Source organism: Hesperophylax consimilis, chromosome 30 (genome assembly GCF_061612785.1).
Source record: "Hesperophylax consimilis isolate HC1 chromosome 30, BYU_Hcon_1.0, whole genome shotgun sequence".
NCBI lineage: Eukaryota > Metazoa > Arthropoda > Insecta > Trichoptera > Limnephilidae > Hesperophylax > Hesperophylax consimilis.
Genome location: NC_142865.1, coordinates 13,726,848 through 13,749,106, shown reverse-complemented (window position 1 = coordinate 13,749,106; position 22,259 = coordinate 13,726,848). Strand labels below are relative to the sequence as shown.

Below are 22,259 nucleotides of genomic sequence, written 5' to 3'. Positions count from 1 at the left end.
TTTTTGTTAAAAATTGTTGAAAAATAGCTAGCTCAGAAGATTATATCTGAAGACGGGTGTTTTTGCGTGATATTATTAAAATCATAGTAAACGAAGTGATGAAAAACCAATGTCAGCAAACTTATGTTTTGCGTAGCACAGTGGCCGCTTTCGTATTTTAGTATTATTGGTATTCTTTCAGGGTAGATGTATACGCTTACTACAAATATTTTATTAAAATAACACTTCGATTCGATTTCAACATAAATGTCGAAGATTATTCTAATATTCATTGGAAAGCCAACGACTGACATTATAGTCGTCAAATTTGACAGACATGGGTGTTGCCAGTCTCAGAAAATAATTTGCGGACTTTATTTATCGCCTCTAAATAAAAATGTATTAGATTAGTTTTCAATGAAAGGAAAATTTTATTATGGTAAGGTATACATTTGCGAACCGAAACGCGAACCGAGCCACGAATTACGGGAAAGCAAAGAAACAACTGCAAGCGGCGTTTCGTGCCATTGCGGTTGCTTCATTCCTTTCCCATAAGTTGAGGTTCAGTTCCACAGTTCGGCTCGCGTATGTAAACGTAGCATTACACGATTTCGCTCCTAAACTCCACGATTCGATTATTTTCCCGGCAAGATGGTTGGATTATCTTGTTCATATTTCTTACATTTAACCCTTTCCTAATATATCTTATGCGTAAATATTTAAAAAATGAACATTTTTCTGGTGAGTGTGACCATTTTGAATTTTTTAACAGGCATATTTTATAGCGCATAATTCTATTTCAACACTAGATGGATATTGCAAAAGAAAACGTTGCCTATGAATAATATGTTATTAACTCTTGTGATTTTAAGAGATATAGGAACTAGTGCTTGACTTGATCAATAAAGATTAATATATAAAACAAATTTATGTATTTTTATTGTAAATTATGATGAGCCACAAAGTGAATGCTTTTTACAATTATGAATAAATTGTATTGGAAGCGTGATGAATGAACGTAAAAGCATGGTGGTAATATGTTTTTTTTACACCAGCTCTATACAGGAGGCTCTCAGGAAAATAATATCCCTCGTCGCCTATGTCATCTTTGGGGACGTTGTGTGGGGGGTCTCTTTAAGGAAAATAAGGACAGGAATCTCTGGGAAGGAAACGCGTTTGAGGGGTGGGTAGAAATTTTGGGTGCAAGCCGATGGGTCGATGGAGTCCTGTTGGAGAAGTAAAAGGGTTTTCCTACAACCAGTGTCTCCCGATCCGACCCATCACGCAGTAGGTGGGCAGACTTTTCCGCCGCAAAGACCTTCATAAACGACTCACCCCACGAACCCCAGGCACCCCTGCTAAATCACCAAACGCAGCGAACCACTTGGGGCGACATATGGCAGAGGTGTTGGTTATCCAATAAATAGTTTCCGGGTGGCGGTACCCATACCCGCCTCCCAAATTGAAATGTATTGATTATATAAGAATGAATTTGTGATATTTCATATTCATTCTTCTAGTAGTTACTAAAAAGTGCAAATACTCATCACGAATTTCTCATCTTCAATTTCTATGTCTTAGAAATCGACCAAAGGGGGGAATACATTTCTCATTGTTTCAATTTTGTTAGTATTTTCATACGTTCATTGTCAATTTATTTTTTCAACATGTTACAATATTAGCTGTTCAAATTTCACTGCCAGTGAAAACACATAGTAAGACAATGATTTCTGTTGGGATTTGAACGGTTTTGATAGCGCCGTATACATCTTTAGTCAATTAGATGCGTCATAAAGTTTGCAGTGTGTTCAATATGACGCGTAGTATGGTTATTTACTATTCAATCTTCGTCTAGTTTTATTAGTGTGATTATATTTACCGTACTTCTGTTGTAAATTGTCAATGCTACAATTTAGCTTTCATTTCCGTATATAACATATATTTAACAGAAGAGCAGATTTATGAAACAATATAGGCAGTCCATCCTCTCTACTCACCCACTCGGAGAAATGATGTGATGGCTTAAGTTTATACGTGTAAACAGAAACAAATATATAAAAATGTGTAATCAACAGCCAACGTGCAATTTAATTATTGCACAAAGTGAGCAGATTTTTTACACTACGACAACACTTAAAAATATAGGCCAAGTGGATTCGCGCGGGCTCAGTCGTCAGCCGGTACCAGCCGGTCGCGACTTCAGTCATTCCCGAACCACGGTAAAGTTACGGTTGTGTGCGCGTTTCTTATATCTCGCGTGTAAAATGGCGTATAACGGCAATGGAAGTAAAAGATTGTGCACGGGAAGCGAAATAGACGTCGAACGCGTAAGTATAACACCAAAAAACTACCTATAATGACACCCTACCGCCGAAAAATTTCTGCGTTTGACAAGAGCCGCCGTGAAAAAAATGGCCGTAGTGTTTCTCAGTTTAGTACACACAGATTTTACGCTCGATGTTTTCAGGAAATACTCAGTATTTATCGACGATTTTACCCTTTAATTTTTGTGCAATTGTCGTGTGCTCATCCCAAACCCTGAATTGTGAATTTAAGTGCAAGTTTTGTATCAAAAAATCCTCTGTGAAGAGGTATTGTTTTTTATCAGTGATACATGTTTGGTGGCGGTGTATTATGTACATAATTTAACGAGGCGGTTTGATAATAATAAGAGTGAAATGTGTTCATTTGTTTCGTGTTTTATAAAAATACCCTCTTTACGTAACAATCTGTCTGCAAAGTCAGTAGTTAATTCTAAACATGCTACCTGTTAACAAAACAATGGGTCGGTCACGTGTCGAAGCGGGATTGTTTGTTTAAAATGTGATTGTTGGTTATAAACACCTAAGTAGTTTGCATTTAATTAATTAATATAACATTATAATCAATTTTTATTGTATTTTACCATTATTTGTCAACAAGTATCAAAACTATGCCCAAAATTAGAGTAAGTGCAATTCATAACCTTAAACAGTGAAAATATTTTAAACGAAATGAGTTTTTTTTAAAATTAGGATCGAATTATTTCAATCAATATCGTTATTATATTAACACAATTTGATTTATTTTTTGGTGATGTAAACACTCGTAGAATTCGTTGCCTAAAAGATTCGTAATGTGAAGTTAAAATTATCGAAGTTATTCTGTTATCAAATTACGTTATTAGTTTTAAAAAGCACTTGTCCGATTATTAATAATCTAAAATAAATATTAAATGTTTAATTATCGATGTAAAACTCGTATCAAATGCTCAAATCACATCAATTCATAATCTAAAATAGTGCGAACGACAGTTATCAATGTTGAAATCAATATTATCTAATGAATTTAGATAAAGAACTTATAACCCAAAACTTATCAACGATAATATCAGTAAAATTAGTGTTCAATTCTTATTAGATTCTATTTTCTTATAATTAAATGATTCATAAATAAAGCGTGGAACCACCAACCTATAAAGAAAATTTTCTTGAATATTTAAAATTAGTTTTATATAAATGAATAAATTTGAATGAAGTGAATGTTTGCCAAAATGTAGAGTTGTTTGGCGGTGTATCCTCTCTGCCTACCCCTAGAGTACGGCGTAATTGTTAGTTAGTAACTATCTTCCGTATCAAAATAATACTATCTTAATATTTACAAAAAGTGATAAGAAAAAATTAAAGCTTATATGTGATTAAAAATTATAAGTGTGTTTTATTTATTATGTATAAATAACTCATATGTAATGTTATACACATATTATAGATTGATGTATATTTGGTAACAAACTTTCTTAATTAAATTATATTATTAAATTTGACTCATTTCTATTGGAATTTCATTGTTTGGTTTGATTTTTCGTATTAGTCAATTTTATTATTTTTGCATTTCTCGTCCCGTGTCCGTTCGTGTTTCTCATAATTCTTATTTATTTATTAACGCCCTATATCTGATTAAAATTATAAGTGTGTGTTTTTTTTATTATGTGTAAATAACTGATAAGTTATATACCTACCTACATATTATAGATTGATATACATTTGGTAACAAACTTTCTTAATTAAATTATATTATTTATAAATGTGACTCACTTCTATTGGAATTTAATTGTTTGGTTTGATTTTTCGTATTAGTCAACTTTTATTATTTTTGCATTTCTCGTCCCGTGTCCGTTCGTATTTCTCTTAATTTTTATTTATTTATTAACACCCTTTTTAGGGGCTTTTACATATGTATATTATATAGTATTTATTATACATAATTGATACTGTCGGTAACAATATTCTGTATTTGTTAAGTGTTAAATTGAAGATGTCTATTGACCCGGTATAATTATTTCCCTCCATTAGTATTTTAGGCAATAAGGAATGCATATGGTTGTTAGTCCCAGAATTTCTGCACTGAAATAAATCCTGACTTCTAGTATTACGTAGTGGAATCCGAAAACCCATCAATATGCGAGCAATTCTGGACTTTCAAATGCATCATTTAGAATTTTGTATAGAAATACCAAGTCAGTGAAAAACCGCCCGTACATCAATTTAAGCATTTAAGGCGAAGCTTAACGCTAAATCACTATTTTGATTAATCTTTATAACGAATTGGTGTACATTATGAATACCAAAAATGGGCTTTAGATAAATTGAAGGTTTTCCTATCGTTTCGCTTGAGTAAAATACCAATAAAAAAATAATTACTCAATAAAAAATATAAATGTAAACTACTAAAAAAAATTTTTTTTCACAAAAGAAGCATTGGGCAGTACGTTTATAGTAAGTTGGCAACAATAATATTCTTCTGTTAACTTAAGTACAAGGTACCTGTGCTGGCTTATCAGACACAAGCGTAGGGTAGCCATACTAACAATTACAAGATGGATAGTATGAATAATAAATTATAAGAAAAAATAAAACAACTGAATAAAAATAGGTTAATAATAACCGATAGGTAAGTAAATAATATTAAAAATAAAAATAGGTAAACAAATTAGCTAGATAATAATTAAAGTAAATAATAATACAAGAATGAAGTAGATAGTAGGTAATTTTATTTTATTTATTTGGGAAAATCAACAGATTATTTACATATATAAGAATAAACTAAATTCGTTATTAATACGTAATAAGTGCATAATAATAATAAATAGATATTAATATATGATAATACAAGGGAGAGTAGTACAATTTCGCATTTATTGTTTATGGATGATATAAAATTATTTTCAAATTCTGAACAAAATTTAGAGAAAATGATCGAAATAGTTAAAAACTTTTCAGATGACATCAAAATGACTTTTGGTTTAGATAAATGTAGAACGATCCATATAGAGAAAGGCAAAATTGTAGATGGGGACGAGAGAATATATTTAGAAATTTCCAAATTACTAATATGAAAAGGGATGAGGTTTTAGTATTTAGGATACCCACAATCAAATAGATTAGAACATACTAGTATTAAAAATGATATTAGGATTAAATTTCAAACTAGGATCAGGAAAATTTTAAAATGCAATCTATCTGCTAAAAATTTAGTAAAAGCAATAAATACTTGGGCAATACCTCTATTAACGTACTCATTTGGCTTAATTAAATGGTCCAATACAGATTTAGATAACTTAGAAAGATTAATTAGAACTACGCTAACAAAGTTTAATTGCCATCATCCAAATTCAGCTATAGAACGAATTAATTTACCTGGAAATTTAGGAGGTAGAGGTATAGTCAAAAGAATTTGTTGAAACATAATCAGGTAGAAATGCTAAGAATTTTTTTTCCATTGGAAAGCTCATAGCTCAGAAATGCACAAAATAATTTGCAAGGCAGATAGAAACATTACATTTTTAAAATTATACGACGAGAATGCCAACATTTTTATAAATCCCAACCAGGAATTATTAGATTCCTGGCCAAATAAAAATTTACACGCAAAACACTTCAATTATCTCAACCAAACGTATGTTGACAAATTTTCGTCAAACAAATGGTTGAGTATTGGAGAGTTGAGCGCAGAAATAGAAGGATTTATGCTTGCCATTCAGGATAGAGTCATTAATACTAAAACATATAGAAAGCATATAATCAAAGATACAAATCAAATTGATGATTTATGTAGAAAATGTTTGGCTTTTCCGGAAACTATAAAACATATTATATCGGGATGTTATATACTAGCACCGTCCGAGTATACATTAAGGCATAAACAAGTTTTAAAAATAATTCACCAAAGTTTGGTAATTAAACATAACTTGATTGACTGCCGTAATATAATACCATATTATGAATACGGACCAAATTATGATAAAACTATACTAACAGACCGAACGATTAGTCATAATAGACCCGATATAGTTTTACATGACAAAATTTAAAAAAAAAGAAAATATACAGATTTAGGAAATGAGATAAAAATAATTTGGCATTCTCAGACTATAAAAATATTACCATTTGTTTTTTCGGCTACTGGCATTATACCTAGCTCTCTCATTAAAAATTTAGGCGTATTAGTTCTATCAAAAAATTTATATAGTATAAAAATGCAAAAGTCGGTCATTTTGAATACATGTAGGATAACGAAAGATTTTTTAAATATTTATGTTGACGGATCGGTAGGATTTATAGGCCCTGTTAGGAGTTCTACCGAGCCGAACCCTCTGATATGAAAATATCTGGAGTCGGTGAATTATTTTCTCATTTGATCTCTGGTGAGTTGACGTGTTGTTCTTGTATTGTTTTGTATTTATTTTGCTTATATAATGCACTTGCATAATGTTGATTGACTAGATGATCATTTGTGGAAAAGTGTGTGGAAGGGTTTATTTTTTCCTATGGGAAAGATTTAACCCGGACATAAAATCGGAAATCATAATAACAAAAAGTTATTTTACAAGTAAATAAGTACATGCGCAGTAAGTAAATAATGATTGTATCGAAACAGAGCTCCCACACGGAATAATTACATAAGCGACAACATGGGTGATCCAAAATCATCACTCTTAGCTAGTATAGAGATTTTGACCATTTTGCCTATACTAATTATACCGGCTTTAGTACTGGGTTTTCCAATAAGAGGTGTTATTTTGAATATTAATTAATGAATTAATGATTTTTTATGGCCGGAATTGAATGGTATTGATCTGGACAACGTTTACTTTCAACAAGACGACGCTACGTGCCACACAAGCAACAAAACCATTGATCTTTTACGGGAAAGGTTTCCGGACCGTGTTATCTCTCGAAGAGGTGATCACAATTGGCCACCGAGATCTTGTGATTTAACACCTTGCGACTTCTTCCTTGGGGCCATATGAAAGAGAAGGTCTATGCCAACAGCCCAGCGTCGATTCAAGACCTCAAAGATGGAATTCGTGAGGCTATCGAGGACATAAGGCAGCCACTTTGCGATTTGGTTATGGAAAATTTCATGAAAAGGATATGGTCCTGTAGGCGTGGTCGTGGTGGTCATTTGACTGATGTTATTTTAAACTATTAACGGCATACTTTCCTCTTTATAATGAAATAAACATCCGATCATTTATATTAAAAAATGGCATTTCTCTTTGAATATCAAAATAACACCTCTTATTGGAAAACCTGTATTTGTATGATTTTTAAATTGTCTAACGGCTATCGAGTAGGTTTAAATGGAAGCATTTTGTTTGTCATTTTGCTTATTGTATTTGATGTACGTATTGTAAAACTTAATAAAATATTATTTTTGCATTTATTTAAGGTTTGGGAAATCAACAGTTTATATAATACTAGCTGCACCTCACTAAGTATGTCCGTGCAGATAGAGAAACAATAGCGCATGTTGCTTTTACATCCAACAGATGGCTCTGTTTTTTTAAAGCATGTTTTTACCTGTCACAGGTGACATCTAAATAATGTAGGTAGGTATATAAAAAACAGACGTTTGTGTAAAAATTTCAGAGCAATGGGTGAAGAACTTTCGGAGATTAGGATTTTAAACAAATGAACATTTATGTAGATGGTTGGTTTATGTATGTTTCTGTATAAAATCGTGAATACTATTACTAATTGTCCTTATTTTAAACAGAATTGAATTGAAACGCGGCACGAGCGCTCTTGAAATATATTTAATAAAAAAACACTATAAAACATATTCAAAATGCTAGCCTTGTTAGATTGTGTTACATAATATGTTACACTATAAACTACACTCACTGACGGTCAGACGTAAACTTTCTGACGTACTGCTTCTACACAAAATTGTACATGCATCAGTTGATACACCAAACATTTTATTCCAAATTAACATCAATATACCATCAAGAAAATTAACAAGGAGGATGAAAGACATTTTCTATATTAAAGCCTACCACACAAATACAGGATATTTTTCCCCTGTACCGCGAACATTAAGAAATTATAACATTATACATGGCTCTAATAATGACATAGACATTTTAAATTACCAATTTAAACACTTCAAAAAAAAGTATTACCTTTAATCATATTGTGATGAAGCCGATTATTTAAAGAGAAGCAACATTGTACCTACCTAATCAGTGTCTCACCAGTACAGGTGTGACAATAACAAATCGTTTATGAACATATTTGTATTTACCTTTTTATCCATTCTTATTTGTTATTTACTTCTGCATATTTAGCTTATTCATTTTGTTACTATTTTTTTTATTATTATGTATTTAAACATCCATGTATGTAAATTTTTGGGCACCATGCCTGTTTTATGTACTTAAATAAAAATAAATAAATAAAACATTATCTCTGATGAAAATAAATATAAAATGTATATTTATTATTGTATTTATATCTAAATCAACAAACGCAGCGGACCACTTGGGGTGGTCTATGGCAGAGGTGTTGGTTATCCAATAAATGGTTCCCGGGGCGGCGTTACCCATACCCGCCTCCCAAATAGGAACTACGGAAGTTGAGATTATTATTTACAAAAGAAACAAAAAGGGCCTCATTTAGTGTTCATCTAGTGCAGAGGTCGGCAAACTTATTTGCCAAAGAGCCAAATATGTACAATACAACGATTTAAAAAAAAAATAAGAGCCAATTATAAAAGCATTATAATAATCAGTTAAGTATTTTAATATACAGTATCACACTATTACGTAATTATGATGTATTACCTATTCAAATATTAAGTTGAGATATAATTATTTTATTTCAAACGAATAAACAGGCAAAATGAGAAATTTCTTACAATCAAAATGATTGATCAGTTTTGTAAGATTTAAGTAACGTAAAATATTGTACAAAGAAAAATTTAAAAAACATATTAAAAATAATATATATTAAACCATGACAATGACAATCATAATAAGTACTTAATGCGAACCATGCCCTTGCATCTCCTTCGAAAGTTTGAGTAAGTCAGGTTTGTATGTTGTTGTTCTAATTTTAGGCACGATTCCAGGTTATCATCAATAAGACGACTTCTCAGTTTACTCTTGATAAAGTTCATGCTTGAAAAGATTGTTCGCATGAATATGTAGAACCGAAAAGGGATAGTACAGAAAAAGCGAGTTTTTTCAGCTGGTCATAAGAGTTGGGAATACTATTCCAAGCGTTGAATATGATCATGTCTTCCTTCTCTAGGTCTTTCAAGGTAGACCACTTGTGTTGTGAACTAAGCTCACATTTTTTCTTCTCCAGTATTTATAAATCAACACAAAAACGTTCAAATTTAGAGCTCCATATTTAGTAGTGCTTGTCAATGAAAGAATTATTTTCTTGGCGATGCTTCAGCAGACTCGGAAAGTGAAACAATGTTTCCCTTGCAAAATCTTCAGCAAAGAGGGATAATTTGTTTTCAAATAAAACGACTTCTTCTAACATCGAAAAAAATGATTTTATTTAGATGAGACGTAACGTCTACCATGAAATAAAAGTTTTGAATCCACTTATCGTCTGTTAGTTCTGGATAGTTAACACCCTTCTCAAGGAGAAATGCTTTGATTTCTGTAAACAGCAATTTGAAACGCTTTAAAACGTTCCCTCTTGATAACCAACGTACCTTGTTATGAATCAGAAGATCACCGTACTCACTCTCAATTTCAACTAAAAATTCTTTGAATTGGCTATGATTAAGAGCTTTAGCTAAAATGGAGTTAACAATCGTAATCACCAATTCCATAACCTTACAAATTTATTTTGGAAATGTCTGCACACAAAGCGCTTCTTGATGAATGATGCAATGGTAAGCAAGTATCTCGTGATTATTTTTTTCTTTCAAAAGAGCAACAAACCCCTTTCTGTGGCCGGTCGTACTTTTGGCCCCGTCTGTTGAAATCGACACAATTTTTTCGAGAGAAATTTGATGTTTATCCATGCATCCAATTACAGCGTTTGCAATATCCTCTCCACTCGTCTGACCTTTGAGTGGCAATAATCCTAAAAGTTCTTCTTTAGGACCTGAATGAGAAATAAATCTTACAAAAATCGAAACTTGCGCTGTATCATTTATGTCACAAGACTCGTCAACTACTATTGATAAAGCCTAAACCAATTTTAGATCTTCGATTTGCTGGATGGTTATATTCGAAGACATTTTAAGTGTTCTATCTTTCACTGTTTTGGCAGACAACGGAACTCTTTAATTTTTTTTTAAATTTCTGCCTTGTTCTTAAAATCCCGAAATAGTTCTTCAAAAAACAAACAACAACAAAAAACTTTTAATGTATTCGCCGTCTGTGTACGGTTCCTCAACTGCTTTCTTCCTTGCATTACCGACAGGATATTTATTGCTAAATGAAGTGTGTTTATTTTTAAATGTCTCCCCAAATTTCACTTCTTGTTATGCGCCAATTTTTCCTTACAAATAAGACATGTCGGAAGGCCATCTAAGTTTTGAATAAACGCGAAAGTCTCGGTCCACTCAACTCAACAAGTCATGTGAAATAGGGGACCTATAAAAAAATCCCAAAAAATTTTTTTTTCCGTCACCAATACTAAATAACTACCATATTATAATATAATTTTTTTCCGACACCAACACTAAATAAATAACATTATAATATAAATGATTATCATATAAAAATGTAGAATGTGCAGCTGGATGGAAAAAAACCCTTGTTACACGTGCGCGACAAACGTGACTGGCGAGGTGACTGCTATCCAACGAAAACCAGACTTATTGAAACGCGAGAAGAGTCTCCCTCGCACCGCGCACCCCACAGGCGTCACCCGCTGATACCATCGGCGCGTCTTGCGCGCCTTTCCGTGAACTTTTGCGCGGGAGCCGCACTTAAGAGGCTAAAGAGCCGCATGCGGCTCCGGAGCCGCACTTTGCCGACCTCTGATCTAGTGTATTTAATTTATATCAAAAATTTGATGACATCCGTATGTTTTTAAAGTCATGCAAATATAGACAATTTTTATATTTTATCGAATAATAATATTTAAATGGTCTAATACAGATTTAGATAACTTAGAAAGATTAATTAGAACTACGCTAACAAAGTTTAATTGCCATCATCCAAATTCAGCTATAGAACGAGTTAATTTACCAAGAAATTTAGGAGGTAGAGGTATAGTCAAAATAACTTCTTTGAAACATAATCAGGTAGAAATGCTAAGAACTTTTTTCCATAGGAAAGCTCATAGCTCAGAAATGCACAAAATAATTTGCAAGGCAGATAGAAATATTACACCTTTAAATTTATACGATGAGAATGCCAACATTTTTATAAATCCCAACCAGGAATTATTAGATTCCTGGTCAAATAAAATTTTACACGCAAAACACTTCAATTATCTCAACCAAACGTATGTTGACAAAATTAAGTCAAACAAATGGTTGAGTATTGGAGAGTTGAGCGCAGAAATAGAAGGATTTATGCTTGCAATTCAGGATAGAGTCATTAATACTAAAAATTATAGAAAGCATATACAGGGTGGCCACAGACCTGGAAAACCGGGAAAACCGGGAATTATCAGGGAATTTTACCGAACCGGGAATTATCAGGGAAATGTCAGGGAATTTCAAAATATTCTTAAAATATCAGGGAATTCCAAAAATAAAACGAAATTCGTTATTTACGATTTGTGAAGTCCCAAAGTTGTGTTTTATTACTTTTACTTGCGGCGTGTGTAACAAAAGATATGCTGACAAAGACAAACTATATAAGTAGGTATTTTTTTATTATTATTTTCGTAAATAGCCCAACACAATCATGTCGTAAACCCCCCGCCTTGGTTTTTCCCTATACTATGTAGGTGCGAAATCTCTAAAGAAAAATCTAGCAAAGTTACAACAAAGTGTCAAAAGGGTCGGACACCCAGTGCGGTCGTAATAAAATTTAAAGATCATCATTATCAACATTTTTACAAAGTGTCAATACTTACTTTTTTTTACTAAAATCGGTACTTCCTGGACTCAGCTGGATACAGAATGGTATGTGGTATATCTATTCTATGATCATAAGGGAAGTAAAAAGTAAATCTCGGTGCAGTAAGTTGGATCAGTTTCTCAGTGAAAATCAAGACGTGTTTTTTTTTGTCCCGTGGTACCATATTTTATTCTAGTTCTGTTTTATTGACTGTCTTTTATTTTTTACATTTTGTTGATGTAAATACAGTAGAACCCCGTTAATTCGAAATCCACGGGACATCAAAAATCAATTTTTGAATTAACGAATTCCCACGTAATTCGAAATTTTATGAAAAAAAAATACGCCGAAAATCGATTTTCTCGGCCGCCTCTTCTAATCCGGGTGGTATTTTAGGAGTAAATTCGTATTAATACCAATTATTTCTTTATTTATTTATGTAGCGGCCGGCCCTTTAAATTCAGATATTCGCAATAAATTCGTAAAAATGCTATATATTTACGCGTAAATCGAGATTTCGCGGATATTTTCGGTCGCGGCCTACCCTTTAAATTGAGATATTCGTAAAAATACGATATATTTCCGCGTAAATCGATAATTCGCGGCCGTATTCCGTCGCGGCCGGCTCTTTAAATTCAGATATTCGAAATAAATTCGCAAAAATACGATATATTTCCGTGTAAATCGAGAATGCGCCGCCGATTTCCGTCGCGGCCAACCCTTTAAATTCAGATATTTGATGTTAATTCGTAAAAATATGATATATTTCCGCGTACATCGAATTTTATCGGCAGTTTTTCGTCATGGCCGGCCTTTTAAGTTCAGATATTTGAAGTAAATTCGTAAAAATATGTCATTTCGGCGTGAATAAAAATTTTTCGCCCGATTTCCGTCGCGCCTTATTTTTTAACTCGGATATTCGAAGTGAAGTTAGTAAAGATACGATATATTTCCGCGTAAAATTGAAATTTCGCGTCCGATTTCCGTCGCGGCGAGCCCTTTAAAATTCATATATTCGAAATAAATTCGTAAAAATAAGATATATTTACTCGTAAATCGAGATTTCGCGGCCGATATCCGTCGCGGCGGGCCATTTGAAATTCAAATATTCGAAATAAATTCGTAAATATACGATACATTTACGCGTAAATCGAAATTTCGCGGACGAGTTTCGTCGCGGTCGACACTTTTAATTCTGATATTTGGTGTAAACTCGTAAAACTACGAGATATATCCGCGTAAAACGTATTTTCTAGGCACTTCAAACTCGGATATTCGAAATAAATTTGAAAAAATACGACATTCCAGTGTAAATCGATTCAGATTTACAAAATAATAATACTAATTAGGACGATGTATAACCACGTAAAAATACATTTTTCGGCGGTTTACCGCCACGGCTGACTTTTAGATTCAGATTTACGAAATATTATGATTTATTTTCGCAAAATCAAATTTTTTTGAATTACTCGAACAAATTTTCGTGCGCGGACAAAAATAAATTTCGAATTACGAATTAACGAGTTTCGAATTAAATAACCGTTTTGTATGAAATTTTTTTTGATTTTTTTGGCGAAAATTTCGAATTACGCGTTTTTTCGAATTATCGGGGTTCGAATTAACGGGGTTCTAATGTAATGGTTTAGTTTTGTTCTTGGTGTAAAATTCTGTATATGTAATATGTTTGATGATTTCCATTCTAAGTTAGTAATTCTTCTATCTTGTTGCTAAAAGAAGGCATAGATTTTGATTTCACATTTATTCATTTTCACTACAATATTGTATGTTGTGGAAATTTTACCCTTTCTTTTACATCTATCTGTTCTTATTATTATTAATAATAATGATACCTATACACGATCTGTCAACTAATTGGTGTGTGTGTTTTTTATAGGTATTTTAACATTTAAATCATGGATTTTAGTATTTCTAAAATGACATTGCATCACTATTTATATCATAGTTTCGTGTAAATACATAATAAATCACCTTCTAAGCTTTAGTCAAATGCTATGGTTCAATTTTCTCTATTACCATATTTTTATTTGTATTATCTAATGTCCCAACTGCTTACCCAAAGGGTATATTGTTTTTTTTTAAATTATTAATATTCTAAACTGTTCCCTAATATTGTTGCTTCTTTCATGTGATACTTTGTTAGTATCTCTTTTAATGTTAATATTTTTTGTTTATTTGTCTATTTTTGTCTGGTATTTTCATTTGTACACAAATTGTCTTCAGGCGAAATATCATAAATTTGTAACAAGTGTATTTTGTTTTGAATAGATCATTGTGGTGCAAAGAAATAATAAATGCTTTAGATGACGGAATTCCCTTTATTTATGTCTCTGTTCTAATTTTCTGGCGAAGATGATAATCGTGTTTCAAAAATAAAATTTTGAACGTTATATCCTTATATCAGGGAAAAATATAGAAACTGCCCTGGAAAACCTGGAATTATCAGGGAATTTTGAAATCCGTTTTTTGTGGCCACCCTGATATAATCAAAGATACAAATCAAATTGATGATTTGTGTAGAAAATGTTTGGCCTTTCCGGAAACTATAGAACATATTATATCGGGATGTTCTATATTAGCACCGTCCGAGTATACATTTAGGCACAATCAAGTTTTAAAAATAATTCACCAAAATTTGGTAATTAAACATAACTTGATTGACTGCCGTAATGTAGTACCATATTATGAATACGAACCAAATTCATTTTTAGAAAACGAATTTTATAAAATATATTATGATAAAACTATACTAACAGACCGAGCGATTAGTCATAATAGACCCGATATAGTTTTACATGACAAAATTAAAAAAATTACTTATATCATTGATGTTGCTATTCCAAATTCCTGTAATATTCAAAAATCTGTTAGTGAAAAAATAAGAAAATACACAGATTTAGGAAATGAAATAAAAAGAATTTGGCATTCTCAGACTATAAAAATATTACCATTCGTTATTTCGGCTACTGGCATTATACCTAGCTCTCTAATTAAAAATTTAGGCGTATTAGATCTATCAAAAAATTTATATATAAAGATGCAAAAGTCGGTCATTTTGAATACATGTAGGATAACAAAAGATTTTTTAAATATTTATGTTGAGGGATCAGTAGGATTTATAGGCCCTGTTAGAAGTTCTACCGAGCCGAACCCTCTGATATGAAAATATCTGGAGACGGTGAATTTTTTTTTCCCATTTGATATCTGGTGATTTGACGTGTTGTTGTTCTTGTATTGTTTTGTATTTATTTTACTTATATAATGCACTTACATAGTGTTGATTGACTAGCTGATCATTTGTGGAAAAGTGAGTGGAAGGGTTAAGTTTTTCCTTTGGGGAAGACTTAACCCGGACAACTAAATCGGAAGTTTAAAAAAAAAAAAAAATGATGCAATGATTTGTGGATGACGAGATTCGAGCTCGTGACCTTTGTTGAGGATATTTACCGTCATGTCATTTACGATAACTAGTTGCTTACATCCCGCTGACGTGGATTTTTACCGCTAGTCCTTGCATGCGACTTTCATTAGAGCTTAGCCCGTTAAGCTAAGTCTGGGAGTTAATTAAATACACACTCGAGTCATGTAAATATTCATAATACGTAATAGATAATTATTATATGTATGTGCTGATGTATGCATGTGAGTTAAGCAAGGAACAATAAGAATTCAGGAATAATAATCAAGTACTATGTATGCCTGTAATAAAAAATGCTTTCTACAATAAACTACACTTTTTTTACTAAATACCTTAAAAACAACACTTAAGGCGATGCCATACGTAGTAATTCAAAATCATGTCTTTTTGGTTTGAAAATTTTGTCGCCTAGAAATGTTTCAGATGCTTTAATTAAATACTGCGAGTAGAATACATCTTGGCCTTTGAAATAATCGAGTATTTTTTAGATATGTCTTTTTATAAGCCCAGAAAAAAATAATGTAAAGGCCTATGAAAACTGCTTTAAAGTTCAAAATCTCCTATTTACGAACCCATTTTCGCTTATGATTTTATTGTATAATGTGGCAAATTAAGTTATTTATAAAATGATCGAAAAAAAATTAAATATTTATGCCAGATCATCCACAAAATAAAATAAAAGGCACTTTTTAGCCATGTTTTTTTCTTGCATAAATCAAAACTGGCGGATGGTGTTAAGCGGGAATTTAAACCTTATCGCCATCTACGTAAGGGTTGTTATTGATATCGGCTCAATTTAAAATATTACACGACGTAGTGCATCGCCTTAAATATAATTGTTAATTCGGAGCCCGAGTGTTGCGAACTCCCGAGTCTAGTCAATATTAGAGTACCTACTCGACAAACTAGGCATACGGACCTTTTTCAATGTCATCGTTCATAAACAAATTATGAAGTAAGTTCGCCACATCCTCGTCTACATAGTCTAGAAATCGAATTATAATTAAATTTTAACTATTTCATTTACCCTATGTACAGTACATATGACTGGCGCGGCAGTAATTCCATTCGACTCCGCGACATGCAACCCCCGGATACGTAGTTGAGGACGTTATCCCTCGACCAAACAAACCAAGAACAAGCTTTGAAATTTTTATCGAAATCCGTCAACTACTTTTCGAGTTTTGCGAGCATAAACATACGCAGACACGCGCTTCGGCCGAGAGCGCAGTCGAATATTCGGTATTCGGCTAAATCACTATTCGTACGGGGGCTCCATCGAAGCCAGAGTAAAGCTGGCCTCTCAGAAGCTGGGCGTACTGTACAGGGCCCGCAGATACTTTAATAGTACACAACTGCTGACCCTGTACAAATCGCAAGTGCGCCCTACTGTCGAATTTGGCAGCCATCTCTGGTCCGGAGCCCCTAAATACCTGAAAAAAACCCTTGACTCTGTGCAAAAACGGGCGGTCCGTTTGATAGATTCCCCAATCTTAACAAACGGACTGCAATCTTTAGAGCACAGGCGTCAGGTAGGTATGCTGTCATTGTTCTATCGGTATTACAATGGAAGATGCTCTGAGGAACTAGCGTCATTGATCCCTTCGGCACCGGTGCGTAGTCGGGATACACGCCAAACGCGCGCCCAACATTTGTACACGGTTGACATTTGTCACATGAGAACGGGTCGCTTCTACGATTCGTTCTTAAGTTCAACAGCTCGGCTGTGGAACGAACTGCCGGCCTCTGTGTTTCGTCCCTCCTACAACATGGGACTCTTCAAGACCCGTGTTCACTCCTTCCTCTCCACACAGCATCCCCAAAGATGAAATAGGCCCTGAAGGAAATTATTTTCTTCAGGGCCTCCTGTGTGGAGTTAATATAAAAAATAAAAATAAATTCGTTGCATCTCTACTTCTAGGTATTACCTGTTCAGCGCTTCTAAGACAGTGTTTATAAGAGTAATCGTTATTTGAATATTAAACACGCTGAGTTCTTGGTCTCAATCGTTAATCATTTCACTGGCAATGTTAGCAGATTTCGACGTGAGATTTTTAAGTTCATTAAACTCTGTGTACACAATCAAATTTACATACCAGGTTTAATTATTATATAATTTGGTTGTTTCTTTTAAATAACCAAACGTGATAATGTGCAGTAATAATGTTGAATAACTCTAAGCAGATAATCTGTGTGTGTTTGGCCCGTAGAAAAACTCTTGAACTATGAGCTATGGTGTCATGAAATTCACTTAGCTTTTTCTGTGTTGAGTTGTTGGGTTTATGCAACTGTGTTCAGCTCGAATCAATTCACTTGTGAAGTAGTTTTCCTATAAGAGGTGTTATTTTGATATTCAATCGTAAAAGATCAATGGTTTCGTTGCTTGTGTGGCACGTAGCGCCGTCTTGTTGAAAGTAAACATTGTCCAGATCAATACCATCCAATTCCGGCCATAAAAAATCATTAATCATCTCTCGATAGCGCAATCCATTCACCGTAACTGTTGCTCCAGCCTCATTTTCGAAAGGTAAGGTCCAATGACTCCGCCGGACAATAAACCGCACCAAACAGTCACACGTTGAGGACAGAGAGGCTTTTCAACAATAACTCTTGGGTTTCCCGAGCCCCAGATGCGACAATTTTGCTTGTTGAAGAAGCCACCGAGGTGGAAATGGGCCTCATCACTCAAGATGATTTGCATTTGATTCACTCAAGTGAATTTTAATAATTTCAATGCGTTGTTGAAGCGTGTATCGTTCCATTTTTATTAATAGCGCAGTTTCTACTAGTCAAATGTCAAAAAATGACATCTACAAAAGACACATCTACCGAAATAGCGGACTATTCAAAATAACACCTCTTATTGGAAAACTCTGTATTTCTAACAGTTACGCTTTTTACAACGTAGAAGTTAATAAAAAAAATCACACGTTGGTGTGTTTTGCACCGGTGGAGGGGTAACGCTCAATTTGTTTCAGCAAATCTGACTTGTGAATTTTTAATATATCCATTTCCACGGAACTGAGCTCTCTTGCTGGAATTACGTCCGCGATGTGCACGATACATATATCTTGTTACACCCTCTACGCTCTTTAGTACTGTTGTCCTTGTGTAACTATTTAAAACACCCGGTTTTACAAAGGTTACAGCTTACACACTACAACAAAGCTGTTGTAGTGTGTTTGTGTTTCTTGATCTAGGACGTTTTTCCAATATACACGCTTCCGACTACCACTGATTTTCAAAATAAATCGATTCGGCAACCCTAAAATGGATAATAGTTTCCTAATTGCATCGAGTTTCGGAAGTTTCTCATAATTGGCTAATTGCGTCGCTACGTGGGTAACATACTAAAATTTAAAAAAACTTAATTTTTATTTTCAGTACATATTATTTATGCCGCCGTTCTTATATTAGTCGGTGGTGTAATGGTCAGTTTAGTTACCTTCAAGGCCATTGCATTTAAAAAAAAAACAATTATTTTTTATTCATATATCGCGTGATTTTTCACATGTGACACATTTTCCTAATGTAGTAAATAACCTGTGAATAAATTACATACGATAGTGATTTATGTTAGACCGTCGTCCCACGGGTCGGTAAGCAATCGACATAAACCGAGTGCTGTAAGAACCTGCGCAGAAAATTAAGTTCGTTTTAGTAAGGTCTTCGGCGCAATTCAATTCTGCGCAGGGTCTTACAGTATTTGGTTTATGTTGATTGTGATAACGGGCTTAGTTGGATAATTATTTTCGCTTAGGTTCGGTTCTTTCAAACTTCGTCATATTAGATAGCGCCATTTTAAAAAGTTGACATTTGACCGGTCTTTATTAAACGCAGATTCTCGGCCCGTTTCGGTGTTTCAGTGTGATGGAATTTCGACTAGCCGTTAAGCATAGAGGTAAAGTTGTTGCGCTAGACGGCAGATCACAATTTGATCAAATGCTGAAACGGGCTGAAAATCGACACTTTACGGAGACTTTCAAATGTTAAACAATCATAATGGCATGACAAAGATGGTTGAAACGTCTAAATCTAAGGTCGGGTTGTTTCGGAGAATTTTTTTTTTTTTTTTTAATATATTTACTCCACACAGGAGGTCCTGAAGAAAATAATTTCCCTCAGGGCCTATGTCATCTTTGGGGATGCTGTGTGGAGGGTCTTTTTGTGGAGAGGAAGGAGTGAACATGGGTCTTGAAGAGTCCCATATTGTAGGAGGGAGGAAACACAGAGGCCGGCAGTTCGTTCCACAGCCGAGCTGTTGAACTTGAGAACGAATCGTAGAAGCGACCCGTTCTCATGTGACAAGTGTCAACTGTGTACAAATGTTGGGCGTAATTTAAATTTATTTGTAATTTAAACAATTCATCCAATTTCAACGTTCATTTTCTTATTCTGTGAAAATCCTATGCAGGTTCTGTTATTGTATCATAGTTGCTTGACAGAAATAAAATAATAACAACAACTTGAAAAAATCTTTTACAGAACTTGAAAATTAATTTTAAAATTTGAAGAATTGTTAAAATTCTCAGAAACAACCTGTCCTTAGTAATGCATTAATATAAATTTTACTAACCTTAGCATTCGCTCAGTTTTAATTGGCGAAAGCTGCTAAGAGACTAAATCAGGTATGGGAGGAGTGCAGTAAATTATTCATCGTAACTATCAAGGGTGAAGAAAAAAACACGCACAAAAAAACAGTTTCATGAATTTTTAATTCTTTCATATACCGCCAAAAAAAAACCATTTTCTTGGATGTTTTCAATAAATTCATCAGACGAGCTTTCTCTTTTGTAAAAATATTCTCCAGAGAAAAATAAGCACTGCGTGAGAAGGTACTACGTTACTACACAGGACTAAAGTGCCTACGATTCACCGTCGAGGTCGGTTTATTATTAAGAGAGCTGCTTCCTACATGTTGTATGAGCCTTACTGGGAAGACAACGGTTGCATGGTGGTACCTTAGGGGAGGCATAGCGGAATCCTGATTTGCGAGTTATTTAAATACATAATGTAATGGCGGTGAGAAAAAGGATACGGCATGTGTGGCTAACCCAGCGTCTGTCCACATTTTAATGATTTTACTATAAATTGTTAAGGATGAAAAATAGATACACATCGCTACCCCGAAGTAACAGTTTATTGTTTCTTTACATTGTAAATATTTTTTTAGTTAGAATTTTTAACCTCACTAGGACAAGCCCGTGTTGAGGTTAATACATTTTACAAAAAAAAAAAAAAAAAATAACAATGATTATACAGGGTTTTCCAATAAGAGGTGTTATTTTGAAATTCAATCGTAAAAGATCAAAGGTTTCGTTGCTTGTGTGGCACGTAGCGCCGTCTTGTTGAAATTAAACGTTGTCCACATCAATACCATCCAATTCCGGCCATAAAAAAATCATTAATCATCTCTCGATAGCGCAATCCATTCACCGTAACTGTTGCTCCAGCCTCATTTTCGAAAAAGTAAGGTCCAATGACTCCGCCGGACCATAACTCGCACCAAACAGTCACACGTTGAAGATAGAGAGGCTTTTCAACAATAACTCTTGGGTTTTCCGAGCCCCAGATGCGACAATTTTGCTTGTTGACGAAGCCAACGAGGTGGAAATGGGCCTCATCACTCAAGATGGTTTGCATCTGATTCACTCAAGTGAATTTTAATAATTTCAACGCGTTGTTGAAGCGTATATCGTTCCATTTTTATTAATGGTGTAGTTTCTACTTGTCAAATGTCAAAAAATGACAGCTTCAAAAGTAACATCTACCTAAATAGCGGACTATTCAAAATAACACCTCTTATTGGAAAACCTGTATATTGAGAGAACAATATTGGTACATTAATGTTTCTACGAATTGGGTACCTATTAAGCTAATTCCAGCCAATTCATTACAACCAGAGATGTGCAAAATGGGTACCCAAAACCATTTGAAATGCAAAATGGAAATGGGTCAAAACTTTTCCATTTGAAAATGCAAAATGGTTTTTAGAAAAGCATTTCAAATGCAAAATGCAAAATACCCATTTTCAAAATGCATTGAAAATGGAAAATGGTTTCTCAGGTCAAACAATTAAAATAATTATAGAATTTTTTAACAATTTTGTCATTTAATAATGGACATCAATGTAGAACAAACATATTACATGATGGTAAATCCAAAAACACCACGACTACAGATTATGAAACCACAAAAAATTTGCGCTGGACTAATGTTGCCAACGTAAAAACGTAGAAACTGCTATCTAACATTTAATATTACAGCGTCATGGCCCCATGTTCAGTATTTGAATCAGTATTTTTTGTAATAGTATCACTCAATTGCCAGGGCTCCAAACAGGGAGCAACTTGACAAATGGAAATTATCTCTCATAGCGAGTTTGAGGACCGACTGATATTTGGGGCTTATGAAAAAAGATGAGTGGAGATAGTAGGAAGAATGTTGCAAAAAAGCATTTAAAATGGAAAATGCATTGAGAAAAGCATTTAAAATGCAAAATTGAAAATACCCATTTTGCATTTTGCATTTCCATTT

At 33.6% G+C, this 22,259-nt stretch overlaps 1 long non-coding RNA gene across 2 annotated transcripts in view; it reads left to right on the top strand.

Annotated features, from left to right (window-relative positions):
- Positions 1-2,179: 2,179 nt before the first annotated feature.
- The window catches only part of LOC149409661 (uncharacterized), a 463,199-nt gene continuing 443,119 nt past the window's right edge, over positions 2,180-22,259 (top strand). For both annotated transcript variants that reach the window (XR_016305149.1, XR_016305148.1), the window contains exon 1: positions 2,180-2,306. This is a non-coding gene — a long non-coding RNA (uncharacterized LOC149409661). The remainder of the gene's footprint in view (positions 2,307-22,259) is intronic.